This window comes from Glycine max, chromosome 19 (assembly GCF_000004515.6).
Source record: "Glycine max cultivar Williams 82 chromosome 19, Glycine_max_v4.0, whole genome shotgun sequence".
Classification (NCBI taxonomy): Eukaryota; Viridiplantae; Streptophyta; class Magnoliopsida; order Fabales; family Fabaceae; genus Glycine; species Glycine max.
This window is the reverse complement of record NC_038255.2, coordinates 37731221-37744867: the sequence shown is the minus strand read 5'-3', so window position 1 is coordinate 37744867 and position 13647 is coordinate 37731221. Positions and strand designations below refer to the sequence as shown.

At 42.0% G+C, this 13647-nt stretch overlaps 1 protein-coding gene across 1 annotated transcript in view; it reads left to right on the top strand.

The window, feature by feature from the left end:
* Positions 1-13647, top strand: part of LOC100785430 (probable polyribonucleotide nucleotidyltransferase 1, chloroplastic) — a 64705-nt gene that overhangs the window by 4076 nt on the left and 46982 nt on the right.

Here is a 13647-nt window from a genome sequence, read left to right as displayed (position 1 = left end):
TGTTCACGATAGTAATGGATGACTCCGATGAAGATTCCACTACATGCGCCCCAGACGGAGCTTCGTCGGAATTCATGGGGGACGGGCGGTGGCGACGATGGACCAACGCCATCAATCGTTGGCGCGCGGACTTCGAGGTCTCCTCTGATGGTGATGTGTCACCCCACCAACGGGACCTGCTTTCTGCTGGGACTCTGCCAGTCTGTGCCACGCGTCACGAGGACTACAACGGTCCTCTCAAAGGCCCTTTGCATGGAAGTGGAAGGAAGGACCATAGCATTTCCTTCCTAGGTCAGAAGTGGGTGCTGAATGAGGAAAAAGGAGATGCTGGAGCTGATGGGTCCAACGAAGAAGATATAGTCAAAGGGGCTGACCTTAGGGTCCTTCATCATAGCCCAGAGGATAATACCCTTGCATTTTATCCTGCGGTCAATACAATTTCAAACCCTCCAACTAAAACGAAATGCGGTTTGAATAATAACACACAAAACAGTGAGCCAGAAGGGGTCATACACAATTTGGGCCTCAATATTAAAGGTCCAGAATCAAAGGAAGAAGAATCTGTCCATCAACTCAAGGTTTATTCTAGAAAAAAGATGGGTGCAGGAAATATATCTTGGGGCCTTACAAATAACTTTGATGAGACCAGTAGGATTGTTAACAAGTCACCACCTCTGGACTTTCAAGCTAGCGGCCCCATCCTTAGGGAACACGACATGCCAGGGGGAACGCATGCAGCTGATGCTGTTCCATCTCAGTCTCACACCTATCCTCGCAGCCCCAGTCCTTCTATCAGCTTCATCAATGCTCTCACAGAGGATGAGGAGGATTTCCATAATGAAGTAGCTAAAAACCTGGGTTTGACCTTTGATGAACATAATTGTGACAATGTAATAGCTTCACCAGCTAGGATGGGAAGGAAGAATCTTGCCTCATGAATATTTTATCCTTTAATTCTAGAGGCTTGGGTGGGGCTGTCAAAAGGTCAGCCATTAGAAAGCTGACTTTGTCTAACAATCTTGATGTTCTTTGCATCCAAGAAACAAAAATGGAGGTTATTGATAGAAAATTATGTCAGTATTTATGGGCTGATTGTAATGTTTATTCGGAGTTTGCTCCTGCAATCAATTTTGCTGGTGGTCTCTTGTGTATATGGAATAATGATTCCTTTTTAGTTGACAGAAAGGTAGTGGGGAGTGGGTTTATTTTGTTGGAAGGGAATTGGATTAAAGACAACAAAAGGGTTTCCATAATCAATGTTTATGCATCCTGTGACCTTCAAAGAAAGAGACAGCAATGGGATGAGATCCTTCAACTGAAGACAACTTCTCAAGCAGCCATGTGGTGTGTAGTAGGTGACTTCAATTCTGTAAGACACCAAGATGAGAGAGTGAGCTCAGCTCAGAATGTAAGTGTGGACCCTAGCATTTCTGAATTCAATGCTTGGATTTCAGATATGAATTTAGAGGAGGTTAGGTCTGTTGGGAGAAGATTCACTTGGTGTAGACCTAAAGGCAGCGCTATGAGTAGACTGGACAGGTTCCTTATATCAGATGATTGGCTGCTGCAGTGGTCGGATTCTACCCAGTTTGTGCTTGACAGAGATTTTTCTGACCACTGTCCTATCCTGTTGAAGTCAAAGAACATAGATTGGGGGTCAAAACCTTTTAAGGTTATGGACTGGTGGTTGAAGGACAAGGGCCTTCAGCAACTAGTACAGCAGCAGTGGGGCAATTATCATCCTCCAGGATGGGGAGGATACATTCTGAATCATAAAATAAAACACCTCAAACAGTGCATAAAGCAGTGGAGCTTATCAAATGGTGAAGCTAATGCTACAAAAGTCATCATGATCAAAAAGTAGTTGAATGATTTGGAGAATGGTCTAAATGGCAGACCCCTATCTCAAGTGGAAGTGAACCTTAAGAAATCTCTTCAAGTCCAACTGTGGGAGGCAGCTTATGCATATGAATCTATGTTGAGACAAAAGGCTAGAGTTAAATGGCTAAAAGAAGGGGATAGCAATTCTTCTTACTTTCACAGATTGATCAATCATAGAAGAAGAAAAAATGCTATTCCAGGTATTTTCATGGATGGGGTGTGGATTCATGAACCTTGTAGGGTTAAAAATGCAGCTGTCCTTTATTTCAAGGACAGATTTTCGGAGGAATGTTCTAATAGACCATCTCTGGATGGTGTTCACTTCTCATCTCTTGATCTAAGAGATAAAGAAAGCCTCGTGTCCAGATTTAATGAATTGGAGATCAAATCTGCAGTTTGGGACTGTGGGGGGGACAAAAGCCCTGGCCCGGATGGCTTGAATTTCAATTTCATTAAACACTTTTGGGAGATTTTGAAACCAGACATCATGAGATTCATGGATGAATTTTATATTAATGGATCCTTTCCAAAAGGAACCAATGCTTCCTTTATAGCCCTCATCCCTAAGATTAATGACCCCTAATCTTTCAATGATTATAGACCCATCTCCCTTATAGGGTGTGTCTATAAAATTGTGGCAAAAGTTTTGGCCAAGAGGTTGGCTGCTGTTTTACCTCACCTTATAGACGAAAGGCAGACGGCTTTTATGAAGGGGAGACACATCCTTCATGGTGTTTTAATTGCCAATGAGGCCTTAGCTGAGGCCAAATCTAGAAGTAAGCCTTGCATGGTCTTCAAAGCGGATTTTGAAAAGGCATACGACTCGGTTTCTTGGGGATTTCTTGACTACATGCTTATGAGGATGGGATTTTGTGAAAGGTGGAGGAAATAGATAAATGGTTGTCTAAACACTGCAACCATATCCATTTTAATCAATGGGAGTCCATCTAAGGAATTTATCCCTAAGAGGGGCCTAAGGCAAGGTGATCCCCTTGCACCTTTTCTTTTCAATATTGTAGCGGAAGGGCTCGCAGGTTTAATGAGGTCAGCTGTATCCAAGAATTTGTTCAGAAGCTTCCTAGTGGGGTCTTTAAAAGAAGAAGTGAACATCCTCCAATATGCTGATGATACCTTGTTTTTTGGAGATGCTACTCAGCATAATGTTAGAACCTTAAAATGCGTTCTGAGATGTTTTGAAGAGGCTTCTGGTCTCAAGATAAACTATTCAAAAAGTCACTTTGGCTGTGTGGGTAAACCTGAAAGCTGGAGCAGGGAAGCTGCCCAATTTCTCAACTGCAGCACTATGGATTTTCCATTTATTTACCTGGGAATTCCAATCGGGGTGTCCTCTAAAAGCTGGATCGTGTGGCAGCCTATTGTAAGGAAGTTTGAAGCTAAACTTGCAAAATGGAAGCAAAGATCTCTATCAATGGGGGGCAGAATCACCCTTATTAATTCAGTCCTCTCAGCCTTACCTATCTACCTTCTATTCTTCTTTAGGATCCCCAAAAAAGTGGTGCTCAAAATTATCTCCATCCAGAGAAATTTCCTTTGGGGAGCTCACCAAGAGGCTAGAAAGATTCCTTGGGTAAAGTGGGATATAGTTTGTCTTCCTAAGAACCAAGGGGGTCTAGGGATTAAAGATTTATCTTTATTTAATGAGGCCTTACTTGGCAAATGGGGGTGGCAGCTGGCAAATGATCATAACCAACCTTGGTCTAGAATTTTAATTTCGAAGTATGGTGGGTGGAAGGAGCTGATTTCTGGTGGAAGGAGAAACTTCACTTCCCAATGGTGGCAGGGTTTGAAGATCATCTTTCAGCAGCAACACAATAATTGCTTTAGAGATAATTTAAAATGGAGGGTGGGTACGGGGTCCAACGTCAGTTTCTGGAAGGATACATGGCTGGAGGACAATTGTAATCTCCAAGGAAAATATCCCCACTTATATGTTATAAGTAAACAGCAGAATTCTTCAATTAGTTCCATGGGAGACTTTGTGGAGGGCAGATGGGAATGAAAGTTATCTTGGAGAAGGGATTTTTTTGATCATGAAATTCAAATGGCAGCTGATTTTCTAGCGGAGATTGATTCTGCTCACATTCACCAATCCAGCAGGGATATCCTTTGGTGGAAGCCAGACCCTAATGGATTATTTTCAACAAGATCTGCATACAAAGTGCTGCAGGAGGCTCATCATAGTGATAGTCAAGATAATGTTCTTAACTTTATGTGGAAATTGAAAATTCCCCCAAAAGTGAGTGCTTTTTCTTGGAGACTCCTCAAGAATAGACTCCTTTCTAAGGAAAATCTCAGAAAGAGACAGGTCACAATGCCTACTTATAGCTGTCCCCTATGTGATCATGAAGAAGAATCCATCGACCATCTTATGTTCAACTGTGTAATGACAAGGAGCCTTTGGTGGGAGCCATTGAGATGGGTTAATAGAGTGGGTCCTTTTTCCTTAGACCCAAAGAATCACTTTGTACAATTCACTCAATGGAATAGCAAAGCGGGTACAAACAAAAGATGGGAATTTCTGTGGATAGCCCTGTCATTCTCCATCTGGCATCATAGAAATGCCAGGATATTCAAGAACCAACCTTTCACTCCTGAAAAGGTCATGGATGATGCCTTGTTCCACACTTGGTCATGGCTAAAATGTGTAGAGAAGGACTCCCAACTGCACTTTAATTTCTGGTCAACCAACTTAAAGGATGTTTTCTCCTAGAGGGGATGGGTGTGTATTTTCTGTGGGCTGCTTTCGGTTTCTCCTAGTGGGGTTCACATTGTATCTATCTTGTCTTTATCTTTGTATCTTTAGTACACCTAGTACTGAATTTCATTTATAATATAATATTGAATTTTGCCATGCAAAAAAAAAAAAAAGCTTTCAAAAATGACATGCATATCCAAAGCCAGGGATATCGGACCAAATCCAGAGTTGGGCCTTACTACCCACACCACCTCGTTCATGTCACATAACCCTTTCGACAGCCCAACTCATCTTGAAATCCCCCGCGTGCTTCCTTTGACTCCAACTGTGACTTGTGACAAACCCTTTATTGAAGTTGGGCCAAGGACTGATGTGGGCCCCTCTAAAAACAACTCAGCCATTAATCCAGAACTTGACAAGCCTAGTACATCATACCAAACAGCCGAGAACGGAAATGGGTTACATGTATTTGATACGGGTGCACACAGAAAACAGCCCAACAAAGTGACAAGCAACAAACTTTCGGCGATATCATCCCTTTTAACTATCTGGAACCCATATCGGGCATGGCTACAACAACAGCAGCTTCTGAACAGAACACGATCACTAGCCCAAAACTGAACAAGGCTAGCTCATCATATCAAACAACTCAGATTGAAAGTGAGTGCAAGGTCTATGTCAGATCGAGGGGGTGCAGACAAAAGAAAGCCCACCTAAATGGATAACAAGACAATGTGGGAGATATCAATCCAGATACACATACACATCTGGAATCCACATCGGGCATGGCTACACCAACAACAACTACCCATGGATCCAACAGAGGCCAGTACGAAGAGGTTGCATCACAATGGGAACTAGCAAAAATTATGGAGGTGACTAGCGATTTAGATCAAAGTATAATCATCAACAAACTCATTGATATGGAGGACAGGGACAACAAGGAGGCTGAGGATTTGGGAGACAGCAACACCTCATCATGAATATTGTATCCTACAACGTTAAAGGGCTAGGGAGAGAGGTCAAATGGGCTACAATTAGAAGGTTGATCAGGAAACACAAAGCGGATATGTTATGCATTCAAGAAACAAAAAAGGAGCAAATTGACAATGTTTTGTGCCAGATAGTGTGGGGTGATACAGAGTTTGGATGGGACTTCCAGCCCGCAATAAATACAGCTGGCGGATTACTCTGCATTTGGAATGAACAAACTTTCAAAGTGGACCAAAGGGTAAGGGGGAGAGGTTTTATTCTGCTGCAAGGAACCTGGATCCAGGAAAACCAAAAAGCATATATAACAAACATATATTCCCCTTGTGATAGTCATAATAAGCGGGAATTATGGGACTCTCTTAAGCAGCTGAGACAGCAGGACCCTCAAGGATTGTGGTGCTTCCTGGGTGATTTCAACAGCATTAGGCACCATTCTGAGAGAGTAGGTGTGTCCCAAAGGGGTGTGGAAGCCAGCAACATCACTGATTTTAATGAATGGATAGCAGAACTAGACTTTGTAGAAACACCTAATGTAGGGAGGAGTTTCACGTGGTTAAAACCAAACGGGGTTGCTAAAAGCAGACTAGACAGGATCCTCGTATCCCATCAATGGCTACACAAATGGCCAGACAGCACCAGCTTCACCTTGGACAGGAATTTCTCAGGTCATTGCCCAATTTTGCTAAGGGCTAAAATCACTGATTGGGGGCCAAAACCATTTAGGGTGTTTGATTGTTGGTTGAAAAAAAAATCTTTTGAACAGATTGTTAAACAGTGCTGGTCAAACATGCAACCAACAGGCTGGGGAGGCTTTGCACTCAAGGTAAAAATTAAAAAACTGAAGTAGGCAATGAAGGTGTGGAACAGGGAGCAGTTTGGAGATTCATTGAAGAGAGTACAAAGAATCGAAGCAGATTTAAACAGATTGGAAGATGCAAGCAGCAATAGGCAGTTGTCCGCTCATGAAATGATGACCCGTAAAAAGCTACAGGAGGAGCTATGGTCGGCGGCACACTCTCACGAATCCTTGATGAGACAAAAGGCAAGGATAAGGTTGATTAAGGAGGGGGATTGTAACACACGCTACTTCCACTTGTTGATGAACGCTAGACACACAAAGAATGCAATCAGAGGATTACTCATAGATGGATCATGGGTAGATGACCCCATAAAAGTGAAACAGGAGATCTGTAGTTTCTTTAATAACAGATTCATTGAACCTGATCAGTGCAGACCAGTCCTCAATGGAATCAGATTTAGGGCTATTGGACAGCAGCAAAATGACATGTTGGTGGGAGCTTTTTTTGAGGAAGAAATCAGGGCGGTAGTATGGGACTACGGAAGCGAAAAAAGTCCAGGATCGGATGGCTTAAATTTTAAATTTGTAAAACAGTTTTGGGAGATTCTAAAGCCTGACATCATCCGTTTTCTCACTGAATTCCATGCAAACGGGGTCTTCCCGAGGGGAAGCAATGCATCCTTTATTACCCTGATCCCAAAGCGAAAAAATCCACAAAATCTCAATGAATATAGACCTATTTCTCTAATAGGCTGTATTTATAAGATTGTGTCTAAGCTTCTAGCAAATAGACTGAAGAAGGTGTTGCCAGAAATAATTGACGACAGATAGTCAGCTTTCATAAGTGGAAGACAAGTGCTGCATAACGTATTGATTGCTAATGAGGCAGTGGAGGAAGCGAGGAGATGCCATAAGTCATGCTTGGTATTCAAAGTGGATTACGAAAGAGCCTACGATTCTGTATCGTGGATGTTCCTATCATATATGATGAAAAGATTAGGATTTTGTCCCAAATGGATTAGCTGGATAGAGGGCTGTCTTAAATCAGCCTCGATTTTTGTGCTGGTTAATGGCAGTCCCACACATGAATTCATCCCTCATAGAGGTCTGCAGCAAGGTGTCCCACTAGCGCCTCTACTCTTCAATATTGTTGTGGAAAGTTTAACTGGCTTAATGAGAGAAGCATTGGATAAGGGCCTCTTCAGCAGCTTCTGTGTGGGAAAGGACAAAACATCGATTAATATCCTGCAATATGCAGATGATACCATTTTCTTTGGAGAAGCTACAATGCAGAATGTGAAGACAATTAAGTCGATATGAGAAGCTTTGACCTTGTATCCGGCTTGAAGATAAACTTCGCAAAGAGCAGCTTTGGGGTAATTGGGAAGTCTAACCAATGGCCGAAGGAGGCGGCTGAATACCTTAATTGCAAAATTTTGTCTTTGCCATTTAAGTATCTGGGCATCCCCATTGGGGATAATCCAAGGCGTAGTGTTTTGGGATTCTATAATCAGAAAATGTGAGGGAAAGTTAGCCACATGGAAACACAGACACATATCCTTTGGGGGGAGAGTGACTCTCATTAATTCTGTCCTAACAGCAATTCCCATCTATTTTTTCTCTTTTTTTAGGGTCCCGTCAAAAGTAATAACAAAACTGGAAGCCATTCAGCGAAAATTCCTATGGGGAGGAGGTCCGGACCAAAGGAAGATAGATTGGGTTAATTGGAAGACAGTGTGTTTACCAAAAGAGAAAGGTGGCCACGGAATCAAAGATCTCAAGACTTTTAATTCAGCTTTGCTAGGGAAATGACGTTGGGAGCTATTCCACAAGCAGGAGGATCAATGGGTCAAGCTACTCAACTCAAAGTATGGTGGGTGGAGGACACTTGAGGAAGGAACAAGGGGCAGATACGATTCTACTTGGTGGAAGGACCTGCTCTCATCACAACAACAGCAGCCCAACAGTGTAATTAAAATGGAAACAATTTGGAAGGTGGGCGGGGGAGATAAATTTAGATTTTGGGAGGACTGCTAGCTGGAATCTGAAGTACCGCTAATGGAGAAATACCCAAGGCTGTACCACATCTCGTGCCAGCAAAATCAAACCATCATGCAGCTGAGGAGTAACTCGATCCGTGGATGGGAATGAAACTTTAATTGGAGAAGACCCCTTTTTGACAGTGAAGTGGCAATGTCGGATTCATTTATTGGGGAGATATCGTAGCAGCAACTCCACCCTCAAAAGGAGGACATTTGGATATGGAAACACGACTCAAGCGGACATTACTCAACAAAAACAGGGTATGACATAATAAGGAGAGAAGAAGAGGGGGCAGATCAGAATTCAGATTTTGTGGAGCTATGGAAACTTAAAATTCCAGCTAAGTCAGCGGTGTTTGCCTGGAGGCTAATTAGGGATAGACTACCAACAAAGTCAAACCTAAGAAGGAGACAAGTGATGTTAACAGATACGCTGTGCCCTTTCTGCAGAATTGAAGAGGAGAAGGCTACTCACCTATTCTTCAACTGCACCAACATCCTCCCTCTATGGTGGGAGTCATTGTCCTCGGTTAACCTAACTACAACTCTACCTCAAAACCCAAGGGATCACTTCTTGCAACATGGAATCGGGAAAGATCATGGAAAGAAGGCTATAAGATGGAAATGCTGGTGGATTGCTCTCACAAGAACAGTATGGCAGCATAGAAATAGAATAGTTTTTCAAAATGGAAGTTTTGATGGAAGCAAATTGATGGATGATGCTGTCCTCTTAATTTGGACGTGGGTCAAATCCATGGAGAAGGATTTTGTAGTACATTTTAACCAATGGTCCACTAATTTAAAGGAAGGGTTTAGTAACTAGAAGGGGCTACCAGATGATGAATCTATGTAATTCTGTTAGGTGTATCTTCTCTGGTTCTGTAATTAAAGGAACCAGATGGATCCCTACAGCCTATATGTAATTATAGTACCTCTGGTACTTCCTCATATTAATAGCATTTCTGCTTTTGCTGAGCAAAAAAAAAATACTTAAGAGTAAGGACTAGGGGAGGCAGGTAATCCTGCATTGCAGACAGTTGGAGTATCCTTTCATCTATTTAGGCATACCTATTGGAGCTAATCCTTCAAGTCAGCTGGTGTGGGAGCCTCTCATCAATAAATTCAAGTCTAAATTAGCCAAATGGGCTCAAAGAGATATATCCATGGCTGGGAAGATCACTCTTATAAATTCTGTCCTTAATGCCCTTCCAACTTATCTTCTCTCCTTTTTTAAAATTCCTCAGAAGGTAGCCACAAAGTTGATCTCCCTCCAAAGGAATTTTCTGTGGGGTGGAGATAATGACCACAAAAAAATTCCTTGGGTAAAATGGGATGATATTTGTTTGCCTAAGAATGATGGAGGCTTGGGGATAAAGGATATCTCTAAATTCAACATAGCTCTGATGGGTAGATGGATATGGGGCTTTGCGTCTGATCAGCAGCAGCCCTGGGTCAAAATTTTAACTTCAAAATATGGTGGGTGGTCTGAATTCCAGAATGGCTCTGGCAAAAGGGGCTTTTCCCATTGGTGGAAAGATATTAGAAAGTTGTATCACCAAGAAGACTGCAGTATTTTTAAAGACAATTTGTCTTGGAAGGTTGGATGTGGGGAAAGTATCAAATTCTGGACTGATACTTGGCTAGGGGATCAATACAATCTGCAGCAGAAGTATCATCAGTTATTCCTCATAAGCAGACAGCAAAAGGATCATATTTCCCATATGGGCCATTTCAATCATAATACCTGGACTTGGGACCTGAGGTGGAGGAGGAATCTCTTTGATCATGAAAGTCTCTTGGCTGCTCAGTTTATGGAGGATATCAGCTCTGTTCCTATTCAAAGACAGGTGAAAGATAACATGTTGTGGCTGGCTGAATCTAATGGTCAGTATTCTACTAGGTCTGCTTATAGCTTATGCATGAACACCACTTCAGCAAACCCTGATGGCAACATTTTTAAGGCAATATGGCAGCTGAAAATTCCCCCCCGGGTGGCAATCTTCTGTTGGAGACTTTTTAGAAATAGGCTTCCTACCAAGGTTAACCTCCTAAGAAGAAGGGTCAGTATTCAGGAAGACACCTGTTCTTTATGTGGCTGTGTGCAAGAGGATGTGGGGCATTTGTTCTTCAACTGTAAAATGACAAATGTTCTGTGGTGGGAATCTATGAGATGGGTTCGGGTAGTTGGTCCCCTTTCCATTAACCCAATTCACCATTTTTACCAATTCTGTGAGGGGTTTGGATCGAATGTGAATTACAGTTCAAGATATATTGTGGAAGTGACAAGAGTCCGGGACTAGATGGTTTGACCTTCAAATTCATAAAACAATTCTGGGAAATTATCAAGCCTGATGTCATGCGCTTCTTGGATGAATTGTATGTAAATGGAATTTTCCCAAAGGGTTCTAATGCATCTTTTTTAGCCCTGATACCCAAGATACCGGATCCTCAAATGTTGACTGATTACAGACCTATCGCATTGATAGGGTGTATATACAAGATAGTAACAAAGACATTGGCGAATAGATTGAAGAAGGTGGTGCCTTTTATTATACATGAAAGGCAATCAGCATTCATAGAAGGTAGACATATGTTACATAGTGTGATGATTGCAAATGAGGTGGTTGACGAGGCCAAAAGATGTCAAAAACCATGCTTAATGTTTAAAGTGGATTATGAGAAAGCGTATGACTCAGTTAGCTGGGGATTCCTAATTTACATGTTAAAAAGAATGGGATTTTGCGATAAATGGTTACAGTGGGTGGAGGGTTGTATAAGATCAGCATCTGTTTTTGTTCTAGTGAATGGTAGCCCATCAGCACAGTTTATACCCCAGAAAGGGCTCAGACAGGGCGATCCATTATCACCTCTCCTCTTCAATATCGTGGCAGAGGCACTTAGCGGCATCATGTCACACGCAATTGCGAAGGGATTGTATAGGGGGTTCTTATGTGGCAAAAACAAAGTGGAAATTAGCCTACTACAGTATGCGGATGACACAATCTTCTTTGGAGAGGCAACAATGGAAAATGTTAGAGCTATCAAAGCAATGATGAGGGCTTTCGAACTTGTATCGGGCCTCAAAATCAACTTTGCCAAAAGTGGGTTGGGTGCTGTAGGGGTATCGGAGGAGTGGAGGATCGGTGCAGCTGGATACCTTAATTGTAGCTTGTTGTCGTTCCCGTTCACGTACCTTGGTGTTCCTATTGGAGCAAATCCGAGAGCATATCAGATGTGGGACCCTATAATAGCTAAGTGTGAGAGAAAGTTAGCGAAATGGAAGCAAAGACACTTGTCTTTTAGGGGGAGAGTGACTCTCATAAAGTCAGTGCTAACGTCCATTCCGATTTATTTTTTCTCTTTTTTCAGGGTACCCAAAAAGGTGAAGGACAAGCTAGTAAGGATACAGAGAAGATTTCTTTGGGGAGGTGATCAACAGCAAACCAAAATAGCCTGGGTCAAGTTGGATACTGTATGCTTGCCCAAGGAAGCTGGGGGACTTGGAGTCAAAGATATTAATTCCTTTAACTTGTCACTAATGGGCAAGTGGAAGTGGAGTTTATTTCACAGCAAAGGGGAGTTGTGGACTAGAGTTTTGGAGTCAAAATATGAAGGTTGGAGGGGTTTGAATGAGGTAACTAGAGGAAAGGGTGAATCTGTATGGTGGAGGGATCTCAAGACTATGTTCAATCATTCGCAATATGGAGACAAAATGAACACTATGACAGCATGGAGGGTTGGATGTGGGGATAAGTTTAAATTCTGGGAAGATAGATGGTTAGATGGAGAGGACATGCTGGTTTCAAAGTATCCGAGGCTGTATTGTATTTCTACTCAGCAAAATCAATATATACAGCAAATGGGGACATTCAAGGAAGCTGGATGGGAATGGGATTTTAGGTGGAGAAGACCATTGTTTGATAACGAAATAGACATGGCAGTCTCATTTTTAGCGGATGTAGCAAGAAGTACAATTCAGGCACACAAAGGGGATCAGTGGGAATGGAAGGCAGATCCGAGTGGACAATATACCGCCAAATCTGCCTATTCTGTGCTGTGGGAGGAATTATTGGAACAGCAACAAGATGGAGCATTTGAAGAGCTGTGGAAACTTAAGCTGCTGCCGAAATTTGCCGTATTTGCATGGAGGTTAATCCGAGACAGATTACCAACTCGAGTCAACTTGCAGAGAAGACACATTCAGCTTGAAGATTCAACTTGCCCATTCTGCAGCAGGGAGGAGGAAAGCACAGGCCACTTATTTTTTCAGTGTGGAAAGATAATTCCAGTATGGTGGGAGTCTTTGTCTTGGGTGGGTATGTCGGGGGCCTTCTCAAACAACCCAAGGCAGCACTTTATCCAACACATATACGGAGTGACAGCGGGAATGAGATCTATAAGATGGAGTTGGTGGTGGGTGGCATTGACGTGGACCATTTGGCAGCAGAGAAACAACATTATATTCTCAAATGGGACAATCAATGCAAATAGAATCTTAGATGATGCAATTTTCCTGATGTGGACGTGGCTCACAAATTTGGAGAAAGATTTCAACATGCATTTTAATTTCTGGTACTCTAACATTAAAGTAGGATTCCTCAAATGAGGAGGACAGAAATTCAGAGCAGATTTTTGTAATGATTTCACATTGATCAGATTATGGTTCCATAGACGTAACAAATGTCAAGGGATCAGATCTGACTTGTATTATGTACTTTAAGTACCACTGGTACTCATTAATATAATAGTATTTTTGCAGAAAAAAAAAAAACAGTTCAAGATGTGGGTGGTGGATAGCCTTAACCATTTCTATATGGCAGCACAGGAATCAATTGATTTTCCAAGGAAAACCTTTTGATCCCTATAAAGTCATGGACCATGCTATTTTCTTAGCTTGGTCATGGTTAAAGGCTTATGATAAAGATTTCAGCATTAATTTCCATCACTGGTCTTCTAATATATCTACTTTTGTTGCTTAGATGGGTTTGGGTCTGAATTTTTCTGTTGAGTTTGTGTGTTGTTTTGGAGGGTAGCACTCTGGTGCCTTGTAATTCTTCTCTTTGGTACCTCTGGTACTGGTTTACCTATTAATGATATATATATATATTTGCAGCCTTCCAAAAAAAAAAAAGAGTTGAGTAATGTAGAAAGGCTTGGATGGGCTGGGATATTCTGTTCTGCTGTAGAATCTCCATTCTTATCCTCTTGTTTTCTTT